This window comes from Schistocerca nitens, chromosome 8 (genome assembly GCF_023898315.1).
Source record: "Schistocerca nitens isolate TAMUIC-IGC-003100 chromosome 8, iqSchNite1.1, whole genome shotgun sequence".
In the NCBI taxonomy this organism is placed as follows: domain Eukaryota; kingdom Metazoa; phylum Arthropoda; class Insecta; order Orthoptera; family Acrididae; genus Schistocerca; species Schistocerca nitens.
The window spans coordinates 418,422,112-418,443,502 of NC_064621.1; the positions used below are offsets into that span (position 1 = coordinate 418,422,112).

At 41.2% G+C, this 21,391-nt stretch overlaps 1 protein-coding gene and 1 non-coding gene across 3 annotated transcripts in view; both read right to left on the reverse strand.

The window, feature by feature from the left end:
* Positions 1-21,391, reverse strand: part of LOC126199308 (elongation factor-like GTPase 1) — a 630,571-nt gene that overhangs the window by 152,699 nt on the left and 456,481 nt on the right. The gene's annotated exons all lie outside the window — the stretch shown is intronic.
* Trnas-gga (transfer RNA serine (anticodon GGA)) lies at positions 2,184-2,267 on the reverse strand. Its single transcript is given in 2 exon segments — positions 2,184-2,218; positions 2,228-2,267. It is a non-coding gene; the product is annotated as a tRNA-Ser (tRNA).

Here is a 21,391-nt window from a genome sequence, read left to right on the forward strand (position 1 = left end):
AGCGACCGTAGCAACCACATAATTTGACAGAAATCAAAAGTGAAACATTCAAATCTTCAGAGAGGGATTAGTAGCTATGCAACAATGTACATGTTAATAGCGTCCTACACATTTGTGCCGCAATGACAAGTTAACAATCGATTAATCAAAATTAGAGATAATTCCAATCACAATGGAGCCTTTGATTATGAAAGTTCTCGTCAGTAAATAATTTATCGAAATTTATAGAAATACGGCAACTGCTCCCTTCTGTACGTATGCAATTGATCCACTGGGTTTAGAGTTTCCGCGTAAGTAATTCGTTACCTAAACGATATTACACAAAATGTCCTTCCTCGTAATGTGAGGCACCGTGAAGTCTCTTTACTCACACAATTTAACACCACACTTGCTTTAAAGTTTTCTCAAAAGATCTTAAAATGGTTGGTTAGTGGCTCAGTCGAGCTCCTCTACTACAAACTGAACGGGGTCTAAAATTAAATACTATGTCACGCAGACTGTCTCAGGATCTTCTTGGCGACAATCATTTTCAAATAATCTCTTTCAAATATACTACAAATATCAATGAACATTTAATACCACGCGGAAGTTAAGAGAGTACTTACTGATACATTAATTATTTTCCGAGAGAAAAACAATTAAATGTCCCGTATCCTCCTCACTCACCCATTACAGCCACTACGAACAACTGTACAACAAACGTAAGCGTGGCCCTATAAAAGCGTAGAGAACAGAGGAGTCAAACGATCAAAACCCAGACACTCTGCAATAGAAAAGTGTAAAATAAAGGAGAACGCGTAGGAATTACGAGGAGAACCCCAATTGCTAATAGAAGATAGCTGTCACACACGAGAGAACTTTTACTTCCTTTCCTTTCGTTGCTGCACGTCACGCAAAAATTCGATTGATTATGGAGCGTCTTAAACGGGTAAAATAATTAAAGTTTCACACACTGACTCTGGGTGCTTCTGCATCTTCGACAGTTCCATACAATCGACGAAATCCTACCACTATGCAATGTACAAGCTAAGGCGACAAGATTTCAAAGCACTGATCTTTTCTTCATTCTTCCTACAGCACTGATCAGTCAAAATTAAAACACAATACCGAAAACAATTGAGGGAGGCAGGAAAATGGATGCAGACGGAGACCGTGGGTAGGCTCTGCCAGAAGGTTATAGCATATGCAAAGTGCTTTACAGTGCGTACCATACTAATGCTAGATCTTCTTTTGTACCTGATTATTGTAAGCCTTTTGCCAACAAGTATATTAGTTATTAAGTATTTAAAAATGTCACTACATTAACATGTATTATATGCAAATAGAATATAATTATTTTTTGTATAAAAAAGGAATGTAGCTCCTCTGAGTTGTATATCAAATAAAACTCTAATACAAGTTCAACTGCTGTATCTGGTAACCACAACGTTCCTCATATTCTGTTACTACTCTCCCATATACACAACCAAATGATCATACTACCAACTGCACCTAGTTCCTACAGAGCCTTTGCTTGTCCCCGATGCAACAGCATTAGCAAGAGCGACAGATTCTCTTCAACAAGCAAATGTAGCACATAGTTTCACTAGATAAATTGTCTATGGTTCCAACTATCAGTGATCGAGGTGCTTCCAAACAATTTCTATACGACAGTCTTTATTATTCACTTCCTGTTTATATTAAAATATTATTATCACACATTTGAACCCGCCTGTGTAAGAAAAAAAAAACCGGTACACAATGATTGTAATGGAAGGAAACTTTAAATACATGATACACTAAGAAATATGCTCTGCCACCAACACTACGGCGTTTTTTAGAGTAGAGGTTGTGACAGTTCCAATTATCCGCGGAGTTTACTGTATAATATATATCGATTCCACCTCGACAACCGACTAAGTTCTGCAGTGTGGGATGTTTGTGGCTCACAAAATAAGTTTAGGTAATAGTTCAGTTAAATTTCCATTGTACACAACATAGATCTGAGAGCACGTTAATTTTGCTTGGAATTTTTTGATTTGTTGGACACGAACACACTAAATGCAATTGCTCTAGTTATTTGCAGTTGAATCAAATGGTTCAAATGGCTCTGAGCACTATGGGACTCAACTGCTGTGGTCATAAGTCCCCTAGAACTTAGAACTACTTAAACCTAACTAACCTAAGGACATCACTCACATCCACGCCGGAGGCAGGATTCGAACCTGCGACCGTAGCGGTTGTGCGTTTCCAGACTGTAGCGCCTTTAACCGCTCGGCCACTCCGGCCGGCCGCAGTTGAATCCAATGCACATCCAAATTCTCTGTTTTATATGGAAACTGGAATATATTAACATTTATTGGAAGATAGTATGCATAGTTCGTAGTGATATTATTGGTTATGGAGCTAATCGCTTCATGAAACTGATCCATCGCACCTGAAACGTGGTGATATGCATGCGTAGTACTGTTACGTTTGGATTGTTGTTGTTGTTGTGGTCATCAGTCCTGAGACTGGTTTGATGCAGCTCTCCATGCTACTCTATCCTGTGCAAGCTTCTTCATCTCCCAGTACCTACTGCAGCCTACATCCTTCTGAATCTGTTTAGTGTGTTCATCTCTTGGTCTCCCTCTACGATTTTTACCCTCCACGCTGCCCTCCAATGCTAAATTTGTGATCCCTTGATGCCTCAAAACATGTCCTACCAACCGATCCCTTCTTCTAGTCAAGTTGTGCCACAAACTTCTCTTCTCCGCAATCCTATTCAATACCTCCTCATTAGTTACGTGATCTACCCACCTTATCTTCAGCATTCTTCTGTAGCACCACATTTCAAAAGCATCTATTCTCTTCTTGTCCAAACTGGTTATCGTCCATGTTTCACTTCCATACATGGCTACACTCCATGCAAATGCTTTCAGAAACGACTTCCTGACACTTAAATCTATACTCGATTTTAACAAATTTCTCTTCTTCAGAAACGATTTCCTTGCCATTGCCAGTCTACATTTTATATCCTCTCTACTTCGACCATCATCAGTTATTTTGCTCCCTAAATAGCAAAATTCCTTTACTATTAAGTGTCTCATTTCCTAATCTAATCCCCTCACCATCACCCGATTTAATTTGACTACATTCCATTATCCTCGTTTTGCTTTTGTTGATGTTCATCTTATAACCTCCTTTCAAGACACTGTCAATTCCGTTCAACTGCTCTTCCAAGTCCTTTGCTGTCTCTGACAGAATTACAATGTCATCGGCGAACCTCAAAGTTTTTACTTCTTCTCCATGAATTTTAATACCTAATCCGAATTTTTCTTTTGTTTTCTTTACTGCTTGCTCACTATACAGATTGAATAACATCGGGGAGAGGCTACAACCCTGTCTCACTCCTTTCCCAACCACTGCTTCCCTTTCATGCCCCTCGACTGTTATAACTGCCATCTGGTTTCTGTACAAATTGTAAATAGCCTTTCGCTCCCTGTATTTTACCCCTGTCACCTTCAGAATTTGAAGGAGAGTATTCCAGTTAACGTTGTCAAAAGCTTTCTCTAAGTCTACAAATGCTAGAAACGTAGGTATGCCTTTTCTTAATCTTTCTTCTAAGATAAGTCGTAAGGTTAGTATTGCCTCACGTGTTCCAACATTTCTACGGAATCCAAACTGATCTTCCCCGAGGTCCGCTTCTACCAGTTTTTCCATTCGTCTGTAAAGAATTCGCGTTAGTATTTTGTAGCTCTGACTTATTAAACTGATAGTTCGGTAATTTTCACATCTGTCAACGCCTGCTTTCTTTGGGATTGGAATTATTATACTCTTCTTGAAGTCTGTGGGTATATCGCCTGTCTCATACATCTTGCTCACCAGATGGTAGAGTTTTGTCATGACTGGCTCTCCCAAGGCCATCAGTAGTTCTAATGGAATGTTGTCTACTCCCGGGGCCTTATTTCGACTCAGGTCTTTCAGTGCTCTGTCAAACTCTTCACGCAGTATCTTATCTCGCATTTCATCTTCATCTACATCCTCTTCCATTTCCATAATATTATCCTCAAGTACATCGCCCTTGTATAAACCCTCTATATACTCCTTCCACCTTTCTGCCTTCCCTTCTTTGCTTAGAACTGGGTTGCCATCTGAGCTCTTGATATTCATACAAGTGGTTCTCTTCTCTCCAAAGGTCTCTTTAATTTTCCTGTAGGCAGTATCTATCTTACCCCTAGTGAGACAAGCCTCTACATCCTTACATTTGTCCTCTAGCCATCCCTGCTTAGCCATTTTGCACTTCCTGTCGATCTCATTTTTGAGACGTTTGTATTCCTTTTTTGCCTGCTTCATTTACTGCATTTTTATATTTTCTCCTTTCATCAATTAAATTCAATATTTCTTCTGTTACCCAAGGATTTCTATTACCCCTCGTCTTTTTACCTACTTGATCCTCTGCTGCCTTCACTACTTCATCCCTCAGAGCTACCCATTCTTCTTCTACTGTATTTCTTTCCCCCATTCCTGTCAATTGTTCCCTTATGCTCTCCCTGAAACTCTCTACAACCTCTGGTTCTTTCAGTTTATCCAGGTCCCATCTCCTTAAATTCCCACCTTTTTGCAGTTTCTTCAGTTTCAATCTGCAGTTCATAACCAACAGATTGTGGTCAGAATCCACAACTGCCCCTGGAAATGTCTTACAATTTAAAACCTGGTTCCTAAATCTCTGTCTTACCATTACATAATCTATCTGATACCTTTTAGTATCTCCAGGATTCTTCCAGGTATACAACTTTCTTTAATGATTCTTGAACCAAGTGTTAGCTATGATTAAGTTATGCTCTGTGCAAAATTCTACAAGGCGGCTTCCTCTTTCATTTCTTCCCCCAATCCATATTCACCTACTATGTTTCCTTCTATCCCTTTTCCTGCTGACGAATTCCAGTCACCCATGACTATTAAATTTTCGTCTCCCTTCACTACCTGAATAATTTCTTTTATCTCGTCATACATTTCATCAATTTCTTCATCATCTGCAGAGCTAGTATGGCATATAAACTTGTACTACTGTAGTAGGCATGGGCTTCGTGTCTATCTTGGCCACAATAATGCGTTCACTATGCTGTTTGTAGTAGCTAACCCGCATTCCTATTTTTTTATTCATTATTAAACCTACTCCTGCATTACCTCTATTTGATTTTGTATTTATAACCCTGTAATCACCTGACCAAAAGTCTTCTTCCTCCTGCCACCGAACTTTACTAATTCCCACTATATCTAACTTTAACCTATCCATTTCCCTTTTTAAATTTTCTAACCTACCTGCCCGATTAAGGGATCTGACATTCCACGCTCCGATCCGTAGAATGCCAGTTTTCTTTCTCCTGATAACGACGTCCTCTTGAGTAGTCCCCTCTCTCAAGAGATACCCCTCCGTTGTGGTTGCACCTACGGTACGGCCATCTGTATCGCTGAGGCACGCAAGCCTCCCCACCAACGGCAAGGTCCATGGTTCATGGGGGGATTGGATTACATCATGTATTACCCCGATCTTGCTATTGCAAACAACGCAGGGTGCCGAACTGTTTCGCTGCATTAAAAATGAATTAGGCCACAATGGTATAATAGACATTGACTGCAGGCTGGGATAGATTGAAATCAGTGGGGAAGGTAAAAATTTGGGCCGGACCAGCATTCGAACCCGTGTCTCTTGCGTACTAGGTAGATACTCTCACCACTAAGCCATCCGGACACAGTGGTCACTGCAATTGCACGGACTACACTAGCACGCCTCCCGTCAGACCCAAATTTTAAGCTTATCCACATAATATTAATACAGTATCCCTTGCCCATTATCCTCATTACTCGCGGAATTTCGCCGATTTCCGTAAGAGATCGAGCGTGGTGTGCATCTGCACTGATTACATCATGGGCCGTCTCTCCTTATATACACTCCTGGAAATTGAAATAAGAACACCGTGAATTCATTGTCCCAGGAAGGGGAAACTTTATTGACACATTCCTGGGGTCAGATACATCACATGATCACACTTCAGAACCACAGGCACATAGACACAGGCAACAGAGCATGCACAATGTCGGCACTATTACAGTGTATATCCACCTTTCGCAGCAATGCAGGCTGCTATTCTCCCATGGAGACGATCGTAGAGATGTAGTCCTGTGGAACGACTTGCCATGCCATTTCCACCTGGCGCCTCAGTTGGACCAGCGTTCGTGCTGGACGTGTAGACCGCGTGAGACGACGCTTCATCCAGTCCCAAACATGCTCAATGGGGGACAGATCCGGAGATCTTGCTGGCCAGGGTAGTTGACTTACACCTTCTAGAGCACGTTGGGTGGCACGGGATACATGCGGACGTGCATTGTCCTGTTGGAACAGCAAGTTCCCTTGCCGGTCTAGGAATGGTAGAACGATGGGTTCGATGACGGTTTGGATGTACCGTGCACTATTCAGTGTCCCCTCGACGATCACCAGTGGTGTACGGCCAGTGTAGGAGATCGCTCCCCACACCATGATGCCGGGTGTTGGCCCTGTGTGCCTCGGTCGTATGCAGTCCTGATTGTGGCGCTCACCTGCACGGCGCCAAACACGCATACGACCATCATTGGCACCAAGGCAGAAGCGACTCTCATCGCTGAAGACGACACGTCTCCATTCGTCCCTCCATTCACGCCTGTCGCGGCACCACTGGAGGCGGGCTGCACGATGTTGGGGCGTGAGCGGAAGACGGCCTAACGGTGTGCGGGACCGTAGCCCAGCTTCATGGAGACGGTTGCGAATGGTCCTCGCCGATACCCCAGGAGCAACAGTGTCCCTAATTTGCTGGGACGTGGCGGTGCGGTCCCCTACGGCACTGCGTAGGATCCTACGGTCTTGGCGTGCATCCGTGCGTCGCTGCGGTCCGGTCCCAGGTCGACGGGCACGTGCACCTTCCGCCGACCACTGGCGACAACATCGATGTACTGTGGAGACCTCACGCCCCACGTGTTGAGCAATTCGGCGGTACGTCCACCCGGCCTCCCGCATGCCCACTATACGCCCTCGCTCAAAGTCCGTCAACTGCACAAACGGTTCACGTCCACGCTGTCGCGGCATGCTACCAGTGTTAAAGACTGCGATGGAGCTCCGTATGCCACGGCAAACTGGCTGACACTGACGGCGGCGGTGCACAAATGCTGCGCAGCTAGCGCCATTCGACGGCCAACACCGCGGTTCCTGGTGTGTCCGCTGTGCCGTGCGTGTGATCATTGCTTGTACAGCCCTCTCGCAGTGTCCGGAGCAAGTATGGTGGGTCTGACACACCGGTGTCAATGTGTTCTTTTTTCCATTTCCAGGAGTGTATATATGAATTACTTAAAAAGCCACATTACATTATTTTACATCATGACCATGAAAGAAAATTTAAATACGTTGAATAATCTTTACATTAAAATGTAACGGAATAACAAGGATCAGAAAAGTATTTCCGCAGTTTCAAATTTTAAGCAAAGTTAGTTTTTTTTACTTTTAATCCAGTTGAAAAATATGCTTTGTTTGGTCTTTATTTTGATTTGTTTTCTGAGATCATCTATGTCACTTGCAAACAAGAGTAGAAATGAACATAAAACAATATGTTACCTCTTCAAGTTCAAATATACTCTCGCAAATTCAAAAATACTCTTAAGTACTCTTAAATAATCTGAAGTATTCAACAATATCTTAATATGAAATAATATACTCTGTCACTTAATCATTACTTTATAGAACACTGGGGTACATCGCAAAACATTCAAAAATATTCGATAACGCTAAAGAAAACTGGAAATTTCTAGAATATTCGAAAACAAAAAATACTACAAGATGACTTGAAACACTGTCGAGTATTCCAGAACATTCTAGAAGATTTTAGAACATTCGAAAATATTCGTTGACATTCAGGAATAATAAATATCGGATTTTTTACCACGAAATATGCATTGATGCGATAAAGGTGTTAGATGTCCTGGTGACAACTCAACGGGATTGCGATCACTTCAAACACTCATAGCTCCACAACCATACACTGCCTGTCAAGAACAGTGAAGCGTCGAGAAAGGCAGTAGGACACTAAATGAAAGTTCACGGTGTGAGAGGGTGATGTTATGACTGTGGTCACAAAATCGAGTGAGATTTACACAGAACTTAGCAATATGAGCCCACTTATCAGTATGACGTTGCATCCCCCTTGGCCAGAATGCATGCATTGATTCGGTTGGATAGGGTATCATAAAGCCGTTATATCCTCCCCTCAGGCAAGCTGGCCCACAACTGTTGACTATTCTACCTCTCACAGAGAACTGCAACACTAATTATACACACACGCCAATAGTATATACGAGTACAAAGTTACATTGGCATCCTACCATGTCTTCTGGTTGGGTCAGGTTCTTTGTCAGGCAAGTACTTTCTATCATTTTAGAAATTACACACATCAAAAAAAAAGTTTTGCATCACCTCAGTTCCGAGAGTTCCCGAACCTGTACAGAAAACTGGAATAGAGATCAACATAAACGACATTTACGCCCTTTTTATTGCTCATGAAAACCACACATTGCATGTTGAACCTCCATACAGCGAGACCTTCAAAGGTGGTGGTCCAGATTGCTGTACACATCGGTACCTCTAATATCCAGTAGCACGTCCTCTTGCATTGATGCACGCCTGTATTCGTCGTGGCATACTATCCACAAGTTCATCAAGGCACTGTTCGTTCAGATTGTCCCACTCCTCAACGGCCATTCGGCGTAGATCCCTCAGGGTGATTGATGGGTCACGTCGTCCATAAACAGCCCTTTTCAATCTATTGAGGCGTATTCGATGGGATTCATGTCTGGAGAACCTGCTGGCCAATCTAGTCGAGAGGTTATCCTGAAAGAAATCATTCACAAGATGCGCACGATGGGGGCGCGAATTGTCGTCCATGAAAACGAATGCCTCGCCAATGTGCTGCCGATATGGTTGCACTATCGGTCAGAGGATGGCATTCAGGTATCGTACAGCCATTACGGCGCCATCCATGACCACCAGCGGAATACGTCGCTCCACAGAATGCCACCCCAAAAAAGCAGGAAACCTCCACCTTGATGCACTCGCTGGAACGTGTGCCTAAGGCGTTCAGTCCGACCAGGTTGCCTCAAACACGTCTCCGTCGATTGTTTGGTTGAAGCCACATGCGACATTCATCAGTGAAGAGAACGTGATACCAATTCTCAGCGGTCCATTGGGCATGTTGTTTGGCCCATCTGTACCGCGCTATGCATGGTGTCGTGGTTGCAAAGATGGAACTCGCCATGGACGTCGGGAGTGAGGTTGTGCATTATGCAGCCTACTGCGCACAGTTTGAGTCGTAACACGACGTCCTGTGGCTGCACGAAAAGCATTATTCAACATGGTGGCGTTGCTGTCAGGGTTCCTCCGAGCCATAATACATTGGTAGCGGTCATCCACTGCAGCAGTAGCCCTTGGGCGGCCTGAGCCATGCATGTCATCGACAGTTACTGTCTCTCTCTGTCTCCTCCATGTCCGAACAACATCGCTTTGGTTCACTCCGAGACGCCTGTACGCTTCCCCTGTTGAGAGCCCTTCCTGGCGATCGAACGGCGGTATAGCCTGTCTAGGCATTGTTGAACTTCAGACAACACGCGCCGTGTACCTCCTTCCTGGTGGAATGACCGGAACTGATCGGCTGTCCAACCCTCTCCGTCTAATAGGCGCTGCTCGTGAATGGTTGTTTACATTTTTGGGCGGGTTTAGTGACATATCTGAGCAGTCAAAGGGACTGTACCTGTGATACAATATGAACAGTCAACGTCTATCTTTAGGACTTCTGGGAACCAGGGTGATGCAAAACTTTTTTTTTATGTGTGTATAACCTAGCGTGCAGTTCGTTAAACAGATACATGTATTATCTCGACTGGTACGGAAAAAGACTTCATGCACCTACTACACATGTATAGAGTACCAGTCAGTTTTATAAGGTAAGTAATCTTACAGTTTCCACTAAATTATATCAGAATAGTGGCAAATTCAGAATTGAAAGCGGAGCTGAGAAAGGAAATTCCATATCATCAATACTGTGCACAGTAATCCTAGAGGAAGTTTTTAGAACTTCCCCAGAGAGAACGAAGAAGGAATACACATACTGTACGACATACTGTACGACTCTGGTGCATATGAACGTCAACAATTAAAGGAAGAGCTTGAAAATCAGTTACAATAATACCACATTTATGTACAGTTAACATACCTGCGATAAAATGGTGCAGTTTACATAAGAATTCACACAACTTGTTGAAGGCTACGCCGTCTTATGTACAAAACATAACATTACCAAGTGTCGGGTCAGCTTTGCGACTCAATTCAAGATTTACTTGCAAAAAGAACTCAACACATCGCTATTAACGGAACAAAATCTGCAAATGGAAAGGTACTTTCAGCAGTGTCCCAAGGAAGTGTTATTAGACTGTCACTGTATACAACATATGTAAATGATCTAATAGATAACGCAGGGACCTCCGTAAGACTGTTCGCAAATCATGTGGTTGCCTATAATAATGGAGCAACGTCAGAAGACTGCAGTGACCCGCAATAGGAGCGGAGGACTGCGAAGTGCACGGCCCACATATTAAGGATCTTCCCAGTCCATTCGCGGGATAAATGATTTTAAATAACTCTAGGCGAGTTGCAATTAATTTTGTCTTCGCGGTACCTACTAGCGCAATATGCAAGGAACTCTAGTATATTACTAGATTCCTCACTTCATACTGGTTCTTGAAACTATTTGTGTAGGATGTCGCGAGATAGTTGCTGATCGCCAATGACATGAAGCACTGATTTACTCTGATTCACTGAGTCTCAGTTTTATGTAAGAGGAATATGGTAATTTACAAGAAAATTATTTCGCCGAGTCACTACGAGTATCGACTGGTGCTGTATAAAATTTCATGTTAAAATACCATCCCAAAACGTTTAGAAAACTTAGTGGGCAAACCCTTAACTCACGAACTACTGTGGTCTCTCTCAGACCGTACGAAATTTTTCGTGCTCGCTCCCCAAGGTCAGTTCTGGCGGAATGCTTCTATTCCCTACTAACCCCCCCCCCCCTTAAATCGCAAACCCTAGCGGAATGCTTCTATTCCCCTATTCGCCCCCCCCCCCCCTTAAATCGCAAACCCTAAAATGTTATACTGTCGGCGGCGTTATCGCCTTCTTTGTTTGTTGTTGATACGTGTTGTTCACACGCGTCAGAGTTTCTTAGGCAGTGCCTTGTAAACTTCGCATCTGTATTCTAAATGTTTTCGCAGGAACGTTTCAATTTCAAATGATCCTATGTCTGATGAAATTTTTAGCCCGTGGATGGAGAAAGATGACAGTGACACAGATCAAGAAATAGACGAAAATGCCGACGGTTTTGCAATATCCAGTGATCACAATTCTGTTAGTGAAGAATAGGATCATTCAGAGAAAGTACTGCAAGACAATGATGATGGTCACCCTCTTGTTTCTCCAATAAAATAGGGAGGCCAACTTTAACTGGAGCCAAAACCAGACAACTCAAATATGTATTATTATTATTATTATTATATTACTGTTATTATTATTACTAATCCTATTCTTATTATTCACAACACTTTACAAAAAACATACATTAGTTGCTACAACAGGAAGCACGCATTTATTTAATGCCATACTCACTGTTAATATCGCGAATCCAGCCATTTCTGCGAATCTCCAGTTTCTTTGTTAGTTATATTTTGAAGTTATACTTCTTTTCTAATTTCACAGCTTTAACAAATTCTTTCCCGTTGTCGGATCAGACAAATTTAGCAAATTCAGCACATTTCATACGGTAGTTAAAACTCACAAATAGTTCAGCTTTTACAATTTCCACTTTCAGTCTGTTTCTTTCGTCGCTACAGATATTTTGCATCACACTGAAAATCCGCTCTCCAAACGCATTGGACGGTGGCAACTTTCAGCAAATTGTGCTTTCATAAAAAATATCACCCATTTGTCTGAAATGTTTGAGTTTGGTAAGTCCTTAATGAATGGCAACACGTCATGCAGTGCACATATTTTTGTCCATTTTAAGGGACTCTTCAAGATTTAACGGAGAGCTAAACTTGAAAATGGCACCTACACTGAAGTCAAACCATTTTTCTAGATATTCCGGAATCCTAGTAAAGACTTTCTGAGCTTCTCTGATAACTTTTGCTTGTTCGTGCTGCCGATATTTTTTCAGCTGTTGTAATACCTTGAACCGAAGCAATTATTTCTTTATCTACTAATAATGACTGTACGCAACTTCAGGAATACAGAATATATTTCAGTTACCCGTGTATAATCACTTTCCACGTGTTTAAGGTTGTATTAAATAAACGCATAATACTGTGAACAAAATAAATGCAAATCTCTGGGAGTGTTACTTCATCGTACACTTCACCGTCGTTTTCATGGACTACAGAATGTCCAAATAAGTTTGGCAGTATTGTCTTCACCCTGGCTTAGAAAATACGACTTCAACAACGGCCAGGTCTGGAGCAAAGTATCTACAGCAGAAAAAAAAATCACAATGCGTGCAGGAACATGACGGAGTAGTTTGGAGTGCTCTGACTGCAAGAATTCACAAAAAGTTCTTCATCTCATTCACCTTGAAGGAAACTCATTAATACCTTAACCACTAACGATTCAACATCGTATGGCAGTAGTCCATATATCGCAGTATTATGCAGTATGAGTACGTGACAACGTCCTGCAATAAGGTGTGGTTCTTCAAACATTTTTTCAACCTCACGAAAACAGGTTGGTTTCGCCCGTAATTGACGGAACAGTTACCCGAACCATAAGCAACTAGCTGCCATCCCCTGACGGAACAGTTATCCGCACCAGAAGCAACTAGCTGCCATCCCCAAACACCAATCTTCATTATGCTCTCTTTGAGTTTCTTGGCTATAGAAGTTGATGTTTCGTAAGCGTCTTCATAAAAATCTATAACAGCTTAAGTCGTTCCCATTTCTTGGTCAAAGTATCAGATAGCAACTGGAAATAATTTCATATGTCGTTTATTTGAAGCATCACATGCAGTCGAGAATGGAGATGTACCAACTTTTTTTTCGGAAGTTCTTGCAGAGAATGTGGAGCCAATATATTCTCTACTATAACTTCGGATAATAGTTTCGAACCTTGAAACTAAATGTGAGATAGGAGAGCATTTCCACAGCCTTGTAAACGGCAACTGTGATGATGTTTCACTCCATGATGTGTTAATATTAGTTTCTTTGCTTACTAGTTCCCGCTGGCACTACAGCGGAGTTTCTTAACACATCCTGCACCTTATCAAAAAGGAGTCTTGGTACTGGCATGATGCTATACCGTTTTCACTGTGTCGTATTTCACAGCAAAATTTACACGGCGTGTTTCACAATATCCGGTATAGTCATCTTGTTTCGAAACCCACTCAGAAAAGACTGTTTCTTGTAGCCATTTGTCATTGAAATGACACTCACGGCCTTGTTTTCAGAGTGCTGTATTTGAGAAGCTTACTTTAATACGTACACGTAACACACAGTCACTACAATGCCGTTCTTAAACACTTCAATTTTAAACTATATGCACGCCGTGTGCGGTTGACCTAACACGGCCACGACAAAACAGTTCACTACATCAATCAGTTGCCCGCAACAATATGTATAATTGGCGAGTTCATTTGTTCGACAGCGACATTTAAAATTAGTAAGTCTTTATTGCAAAACCGATAATAAAATGAAAATGCAATAATTTTCTCGGGTTGTTTTGTTTATTGCTTTTCTCGATGTATAATGTAACTGTGCAGAAGAACAAATGGACATAAACTGATACTGTGACTCAGCTTATTGTCCACGTGGAAGTGAAATATAGGGTGATAAGAAAATACAAAGTGTTATTGGCCTGTCCTTCATAGTCCGTTCTTATTGGAGCGGTCTTTAAATGACTTGACGACAATGGACCCCGTGGTGTAATAAAAATACAAAGCCTGTTTGACCCCTTTGACAAGGCTTGTAGAACAAATTAATGCTCCAACTTATATTAAAACACATTGGAATTCGTGGTCACAAATTCCCAATGCTCCCAATTTACAATATAATCTGATACAAAATACTGAAACCAGAGAATAACAAAATTGAAAAGTTTAACAGACTCCATTTTCATTACTTGGCTTCCGCAACAAATTTTAAAAAATTAAATTGGTAAATAAAAATTTAGCCTAATTTAAGGGGGACCGAAAACCGGAATTTTGACGTCCGGTCGGGACGTTCGACCGGACGCCACAGTTTTTAATCAAAAACCCGACAGTTGGCAAGCCTACAATAAAATATACTATGTAATCAAAAGTATCCAGACAGCTGGCTGAAAATGACTTACAAGTTCGTGGCGACCTCCATCGGTGATGCTGGAATTCATTATGGTGTTGGCCCACCCTTACCCTAGACGACAGCCTCCACTCTCGCAGGCATACGTTCAATCAAGTGCTGGAAGGATTCTTGGGGAATGGCAACCCATTCTTCAGGGAGTGCTGCACTGAGGAGAGGTATCGATGTCGGTCGGCGAGACCTGGCACGAAGTCAGCGTTCCAAAACATCCCAAAGGCGTGCTATAGGATTCAGGTCAGGACTCTGTGCAGGCCAGTCCATTACAGGGATGTTACTGTCGTGTAACCACTCCACCATAGCCCTGCATTATGTACATGTGCTCGATCGCGTTGAAACATGCAATCGCCATACCCGAATTGCTCTTCAAAAGTCGGAAGGAAGAATGTGCTTGAAACAACATTGTAGGCATGTGCTGTGATAGTGGCACGCAAAATAACAAGGGGTGGAACCCATCTCCATGAAATACACGACCACACCATAAAACCACCGGCTCCGAATTTTACAGTTGGCACTACATGCGCTGGCAGATGACGTTCACCAGGCTTTCGCCATACCCACACCCTGCTATCGGATCGCCACATTGTGTACTGTGATTCGTCACTCCACACAACGTTTTTCCACTTTTCAACCGTCCAATGTTAACGCTCCTTGCACCAAGCGAGGCGTCGTTTGGCATTTACCGGCGAGATGTTTGGCTAATGAGCAGCCGCTAGATCATAAAATCCAAGTTTTCTCACCTCCCGCGTAACTGTCATAGTACTTGCAGTGGATCCCGATACGGTTTGGAATTCCTGTGTGATGGTCTGGATAGATGTCTGCCTATTGCAAGTTACGACCGTCTTCAACTGTCGGTGGTCTCTTTCAGTCAACAGACGAGGTCGGCCTATACGCTTTTATGCTGTACGTGTCCCTTCACGTTTCCACTTCACTATCACATCGGAAACAGTGGACCTGGGGATGTTTAGGAATGTGGAAATCTCGCTTACAGATGTATGACACAAGTGACACCCAATCACGTGACAACGTTCGAAGTCCGTGAGTTCCGCGGGGCGCCCCATTCTGCTCTCTCACAATTTCTAATGACTACCGAGGTCGCTGATATGGAATACGTGGCAGTAGGTGGCAGCACAATGCACCTAATATGAAAAACATATGTTTTTGTGGATGTCTGGTTACTTTTGATCACTTAGTGTACTTAGGTTTTGGTTACAATCGGCTGTGTTGTGAGTGGCAGTAGCGAAAAAGTAAGATATCAGCATTTAATGTCAATTTTGGAGACTTTCTTTTTCTAGTTATACAGTGAAATTTTTATGTGCAAGTTTCAAATCAGGAAGGTAGTTTTATGCGAAAATTAAGTTCCTACAGAGATGATATAAATTTTCAGAGTGTAAAATTCAGTTCTATAACAATTCGATTAGACGTAATATCTAAAAAAAACTGCACAAAGTATTTGATTTTATGTGGTAAAAGTAAAATACTACAGGCTCTGCACTCCACTGCAGAGTGAAAATCTCATTCTGGAAATCAAAAGTGTATTTAAACCAAACTTAAATAATTGTAAAAATAAACGTTACACGACCTAAATTAAAATTTTCAAATGACTTTTGTCTTAAGTACTGGTCTAAACATAGATGTACCAGAGACACCATCTCGTAAAAGCCCAAATGTCACAGAAAAATCACCTCTTTAATTAAGGGTGAAATCGGTGATTACTGACATCTTTCTCGAAATCCTTATTTAGAAAAAATCAACATTAATGCCCAGAGCTAAAAGCGAATTACATATTTAAGCTAAAAAATCACTTATTGTGAGAATAATTTCAACTCAGTCATAAAGGATAGGCCAAATAAATTTGTTTCATACTTTACAACATTCGCTGTACGTTTTTTAACTAAAAAAAAAAAAAAAACTCGTTACCTTACCTTTTACCTGAGTAATCTCATTCAGTCGCAGTCGATATAGTATGAAAGCTCTAGCTGAATGGCTTACAACGCTCTTCACGGTTGCAAAATAGCGTTCAAAAACTTTTTTAAAATAATATACGCATTTTTGGCAACATGAAACGACAGTCGTGACAAAGTGAGAAAGAAAGAACGTTACAGTGACATCTAGCGGTGATGCCCGTAACGCCGTAGTTCCCGGTTTCGCCGTAGAGGTCAGGAGAGTAAGGTATTTGCGGAACGGCGCTGCGTTGCCCTGCTTTTAAAAGAAATACCGAGATCGAGGTAATCGTACACCTCATACATTACATTATAGTTGACATATCCATCACCGCGAATTCAGCAACTTTGTTGATATTTAAATATAATTTTAATCATGAACTTTTTACTTCATATCTTTCAAAATATTAGTGTTATAAAGCTATTTACCTATGAAAAACTTGAGAATGACATGTGTTTTTAGATGATCTATGCATTTCACTTCAGCTAAATGTCCATAAACTGTTATCTGCTACAAGTTTTCACCCCTTTTAATTTAAGGTCTTGTCTATTGCGAATACGGACAGGACAAAACTATGTAACAGATATTAAACAAAGGACCTTCCAGTCTAAATCAGAGGCAATGTATTCTGCTTCTAGATTATTATCGATAGCTAGGCAAAACGGTAAATCTATTTTGTTTGTAAAATCATTACGCTACACCTAACAAACGTATTCGCTGTTCTTTTGCAACGAATTTATGGAGTGTGTCTTTCTTCATTTTAACTTTAACAAATTAAATTTCATTCATGACTTATGGGAAGTATGACTGTTTATGTGCCTCCGTGATTACTGTAATTAATTCAGTCCTATCTTCACTATGGGACCATTATGTTGTCCGTTGCAGATAGTTGTAGACACAACTGGCATCGTGACATGAAGTTTACGACACTAGATTACTAGGTATACAAGAAGAATGTTCTTCAGAGCCCTTCGTGACACCTCGATTTAGGTTTTCCACAATTTTACTAACTCATTTCTCGTGACTGATGCCTATAAGTAGATTCTTACAGCAGCCACGATTTCTCTCACCTCGGTGCTTCTCAAACCGAGCCAGTGTTCTTTTCGCCTAAAGACAGTACTATCTATAAAATTTTAAATATAACCCTCTTTCCGTTTGGTCTAAAATGTGTGTGATTCTGAACCACTATCTCTTGTTTTTGTATCAAACAAGCTGATTTTTATTCGTCTTCGGTACATAAACAAACTCGAGTTTATGTCAGAATTAAACATAAAGCCTTTATCCAAAGAGAAAGAAAAAGAACCGCGAGGAAGACGGCAGATTTCCCAATGTCGAATAGTTAGTGAAAAGTTGCTGCGAGCTACAGAAGTGCCGATTACTACAGCCGCTGTTGGTCGGCTGCAACTGTTCTCTCGAGAAGACAGTCAAACCTAGATATAAGGAAACTGTACATGAAGCAGAAACGAATGGTATGAAGTTTACTTTGATATTGCAAGGCCAATGTATGCGTTTGTACGTCTTATGTCGACATAATATATGCTTCTGGTTACGTAGCGTTCCGTTGGCGTAAACTGCTAAAATACTATTTTTGAAATACATAAACCGAAGTCAGTTGCATGTGCATCACAAGACAGATTTCAAGGCATGCTGAAATATACTATTGTCAGTGCCACTTAAAATATGGCTTCAAGACTGCTATCAATAATTATCTCCGCCTTAAAAGTATTGGAAAAGTGTAAGTATCCGTAAAAGGTAACACAACTACCCCAAAGTAAGATACTTAGCGTCAGTTGGGATTCAAAAAGAGTATCACCACGTTACACACTATTTCTCATTTATTGAAACACTTTAAACAAAATTTAAGTGACAAAAAATTGCCAACTGATGTTTTCTGAGATTTGTGGAAAGCATTCGATTGTGCAGATCACAATGTTCTAGAAACAAACTGAGATATCACCCTCTCGGTTATCCTGCTGGTAAGTGGTTTCTCCCTTCTAACCTCAAGAATACAGAGTGACACATTGTTAAACACAGGGAGTGTACATAACAGATTTCAAGGCATGCTGAAATATACTATTGTCAGTGCCATTTAAAATATGGCTTCAAGACTGCTATCAATAATTATCTCCGCAGTATTTTTCGAATGGCAAATAATTACTGCAATGTAAATGGTGTAGCATCGTACATCTAAGAATTTGAAAGAGTTCACTTTTCTAAGAAAGCAAGTATTCTAATCAGTTCTAATGGGCAAATTTCAACACAGAAAAATCTAAATAGAATTTTGTTATAAAACAATAACTGATTCTCGGTAAATCACTGAATTTCAAAGGGAGTCGATGTGCTATTAGATTACAACGCCGCGTGTACATCCGAATTATTTTTATATATTTCATTTCTAATGTAAACTACAGGCTCGTTGCTACCAGATACCTACGTGCTGTGAATAGAGCAGAGTAACACCAACAGAGGATTTTTGAACGTAACGTAATTATTACTGCGATAATACAGCTAAATTGGATAACATGCGAGTCTGGTGTAAATGTTTCTGTGTGAAAATTAACATCTACGAATTACTCGATACGGTATGTGGTGCAGTTTATCTTAGCAGCACTAGAGTACCCACACCTTGGAATGATTGCGAAATGCGTGTGTGTGTGTGTGTGTGTGTGTGTGTGTGTGTGAGTGAGAGAGAGAGAGAGAGAGAGAGAGTGAGAGAGAGAGAGAGAGAGAATGGATGTAAGTAAGTCACTCCTCGAAATGGAAGCGTCGGAGTAGTCTGTTGACAACAAATATACTTATGTTTAAAACGGTACGAGTTCAGTGACACTGAAAGAAAAAAATGTCTTATTTATTGATAATATCATGCTCGTGGATATATGGCGTTCACAGGCATAAGTGTTATCTAGAACTTTTAAGAGTTGCAAGTAAACAAGTATTTTTTTTATTTATTACACATGAACCATGGATCTTGCCGTTGGTGGGAAGACTTGCGTGTCTCAGCGATGCAATAGCCGTGTCGTTGGTGCAACCACGACGGAGGTGTGACTGTTGAGAGGCCAGAAAAATGTGTCGTTCCTCAAGAGGGCAGCAGCCTTTTCAGTAGTTGCAGGGGCATTAGTCTGGATGATTGACTGATTTGGTCTTGTAACATCAACCAAAATGGCCTTGCTTTTCCCGAGGGCATGCAGCTTTACTGTATGGTTAAATGATGATGGTGTCCTCTTGGGTAAAATATTCTGGAGGTAAAAAGGTCCCCATTAGGATCTCCGGGTGGGGACTACTAAAGACGATGTCGTTATCGGCAGAAACAAAACTGGGGTTCTACGGATAGGAGCGTGGAATGTCAGATCCCTTAATCGGACAGGTAGGTTAGAAAATTTAAAGAAGGAAATGGATAGGTGTAAGTTAGATACAGTGGGAATAAGTGAAATTCGGTGGCAGGAAGAATAAAACTTCTGGTCAGGTGCATACAGAAATATAAATACAAAAGAGGCCTGGAGACACTGGAAGGTTTCAGATAGATTATATAATGGTAAGACAGAGATTCAGAAACCAGGTTTTAAATTTTAAGATATTTCCTGGGGCAGAAGTGGACTCTGACACCAATTTATTTGTTATGAACTGTAGATTAAAACTGGAGGAAGTGCAGAAAGGTAGGAATTTAAGAAGATGGGACCTGGATAAACTGAAAGAGCCGGAAGTGGAGGTTGTAGAGAGTTTCACAGAAAGCATTAGGGAACGATTGACATCAATGGGGGGAACAAATAAAATAGAAAAAGAATGGGTAACTTTGAGAGATGAAATAGTGAAGGCAGTGAAGGTAAAATGACGAGGACAGTAGAAATCCTTGGGTAACAGAAGAGAGATTGAATTTAATTGATGAAAGGAGAAATTAGATAAATGCAATAAATGAAGCAGGAGAAAAGGAATACAAAACGTCTCAAAAATGAGATCGACAGGAAATGCAAATTGGCTAAGCAGGGATGGCTAAAGGGCAAATCTAAGGATGCAGAAGCGTATATCACTAGGAGTAATATAGATACTGCCCACAGAAAAATTAAAGAGACATTTGGAGAAAAGAGAATCACCTGTATGAATATCAAGAACTCAGGTGGGAAATCAAAGCAGAAAGATAGAAGGAGTATATAGACGGTCTATACAAGAACGATTTACTTGAGGGCGATATTATGGAAATGGAAGAGGACGTAGATCAGGGCTTCACAACATACGTGCTCGCGAAGCAAGCTGTGAGCAGCAAGGCGCGAGCACGGAGCAGCGCGAGCACGCTACCCCCACTACCGGACCAGAGCGGAGAGTGGGGAGAGTCACGTGGGGCACACAACAGCTGCCGCCAGTCAATGTAAATCCGCGGCCACCTGCAGGGATATCACTCACGAATTATTACTGCGACAAATGAAACAAATAAAGGAGAATGTACAAGTGCCACATAATTTTATTAGCTTAGTGTATGCCTCTACATTCCTATTAATTTGTGAACTGTTACACAATAAAAGGTGTCACTGAAGTGTGGGATTCTCGGTTATCCTGTACTTTTTGCCCTTTACAATTGCGTCTATGTTCGGAGTAATTTTTCTTGTGCATTGTAGGCGCAGCGTGCAGTTTAAATTTCGATCAGACAATGCGTTTCTCAGCCGCGTCTTGTTACATTTCATTGCAGAGAACAGTTTTTCACAAACATACGTGGAACCGAACATTGATATTATTGTAGCCGCCAGTTTGTGCAAACGAAGAAATCTATCCTGAGGGAAGAGTCTGTAGAATTCCAAAATGTTTTTATTGTTCTGAAATTTGTCTCTGTATTCTCTGTCACACTGCAGGTCAATAATTTCTAGTTGCAGCTCAGGACGAATCTCTTCAATATTCGCTGAATATGGAGAGGAGAACAGATCAAAATCACTGTCTAGTGCTGTCAGATCTTGAAAGCGTAGATCAAATTCTCCCTTAAGGGCAACTAAACTATGTGAATAACGTTCACAGTCTTTGTGAACATCTTGCATGGATGATAATTTAGGAAAAT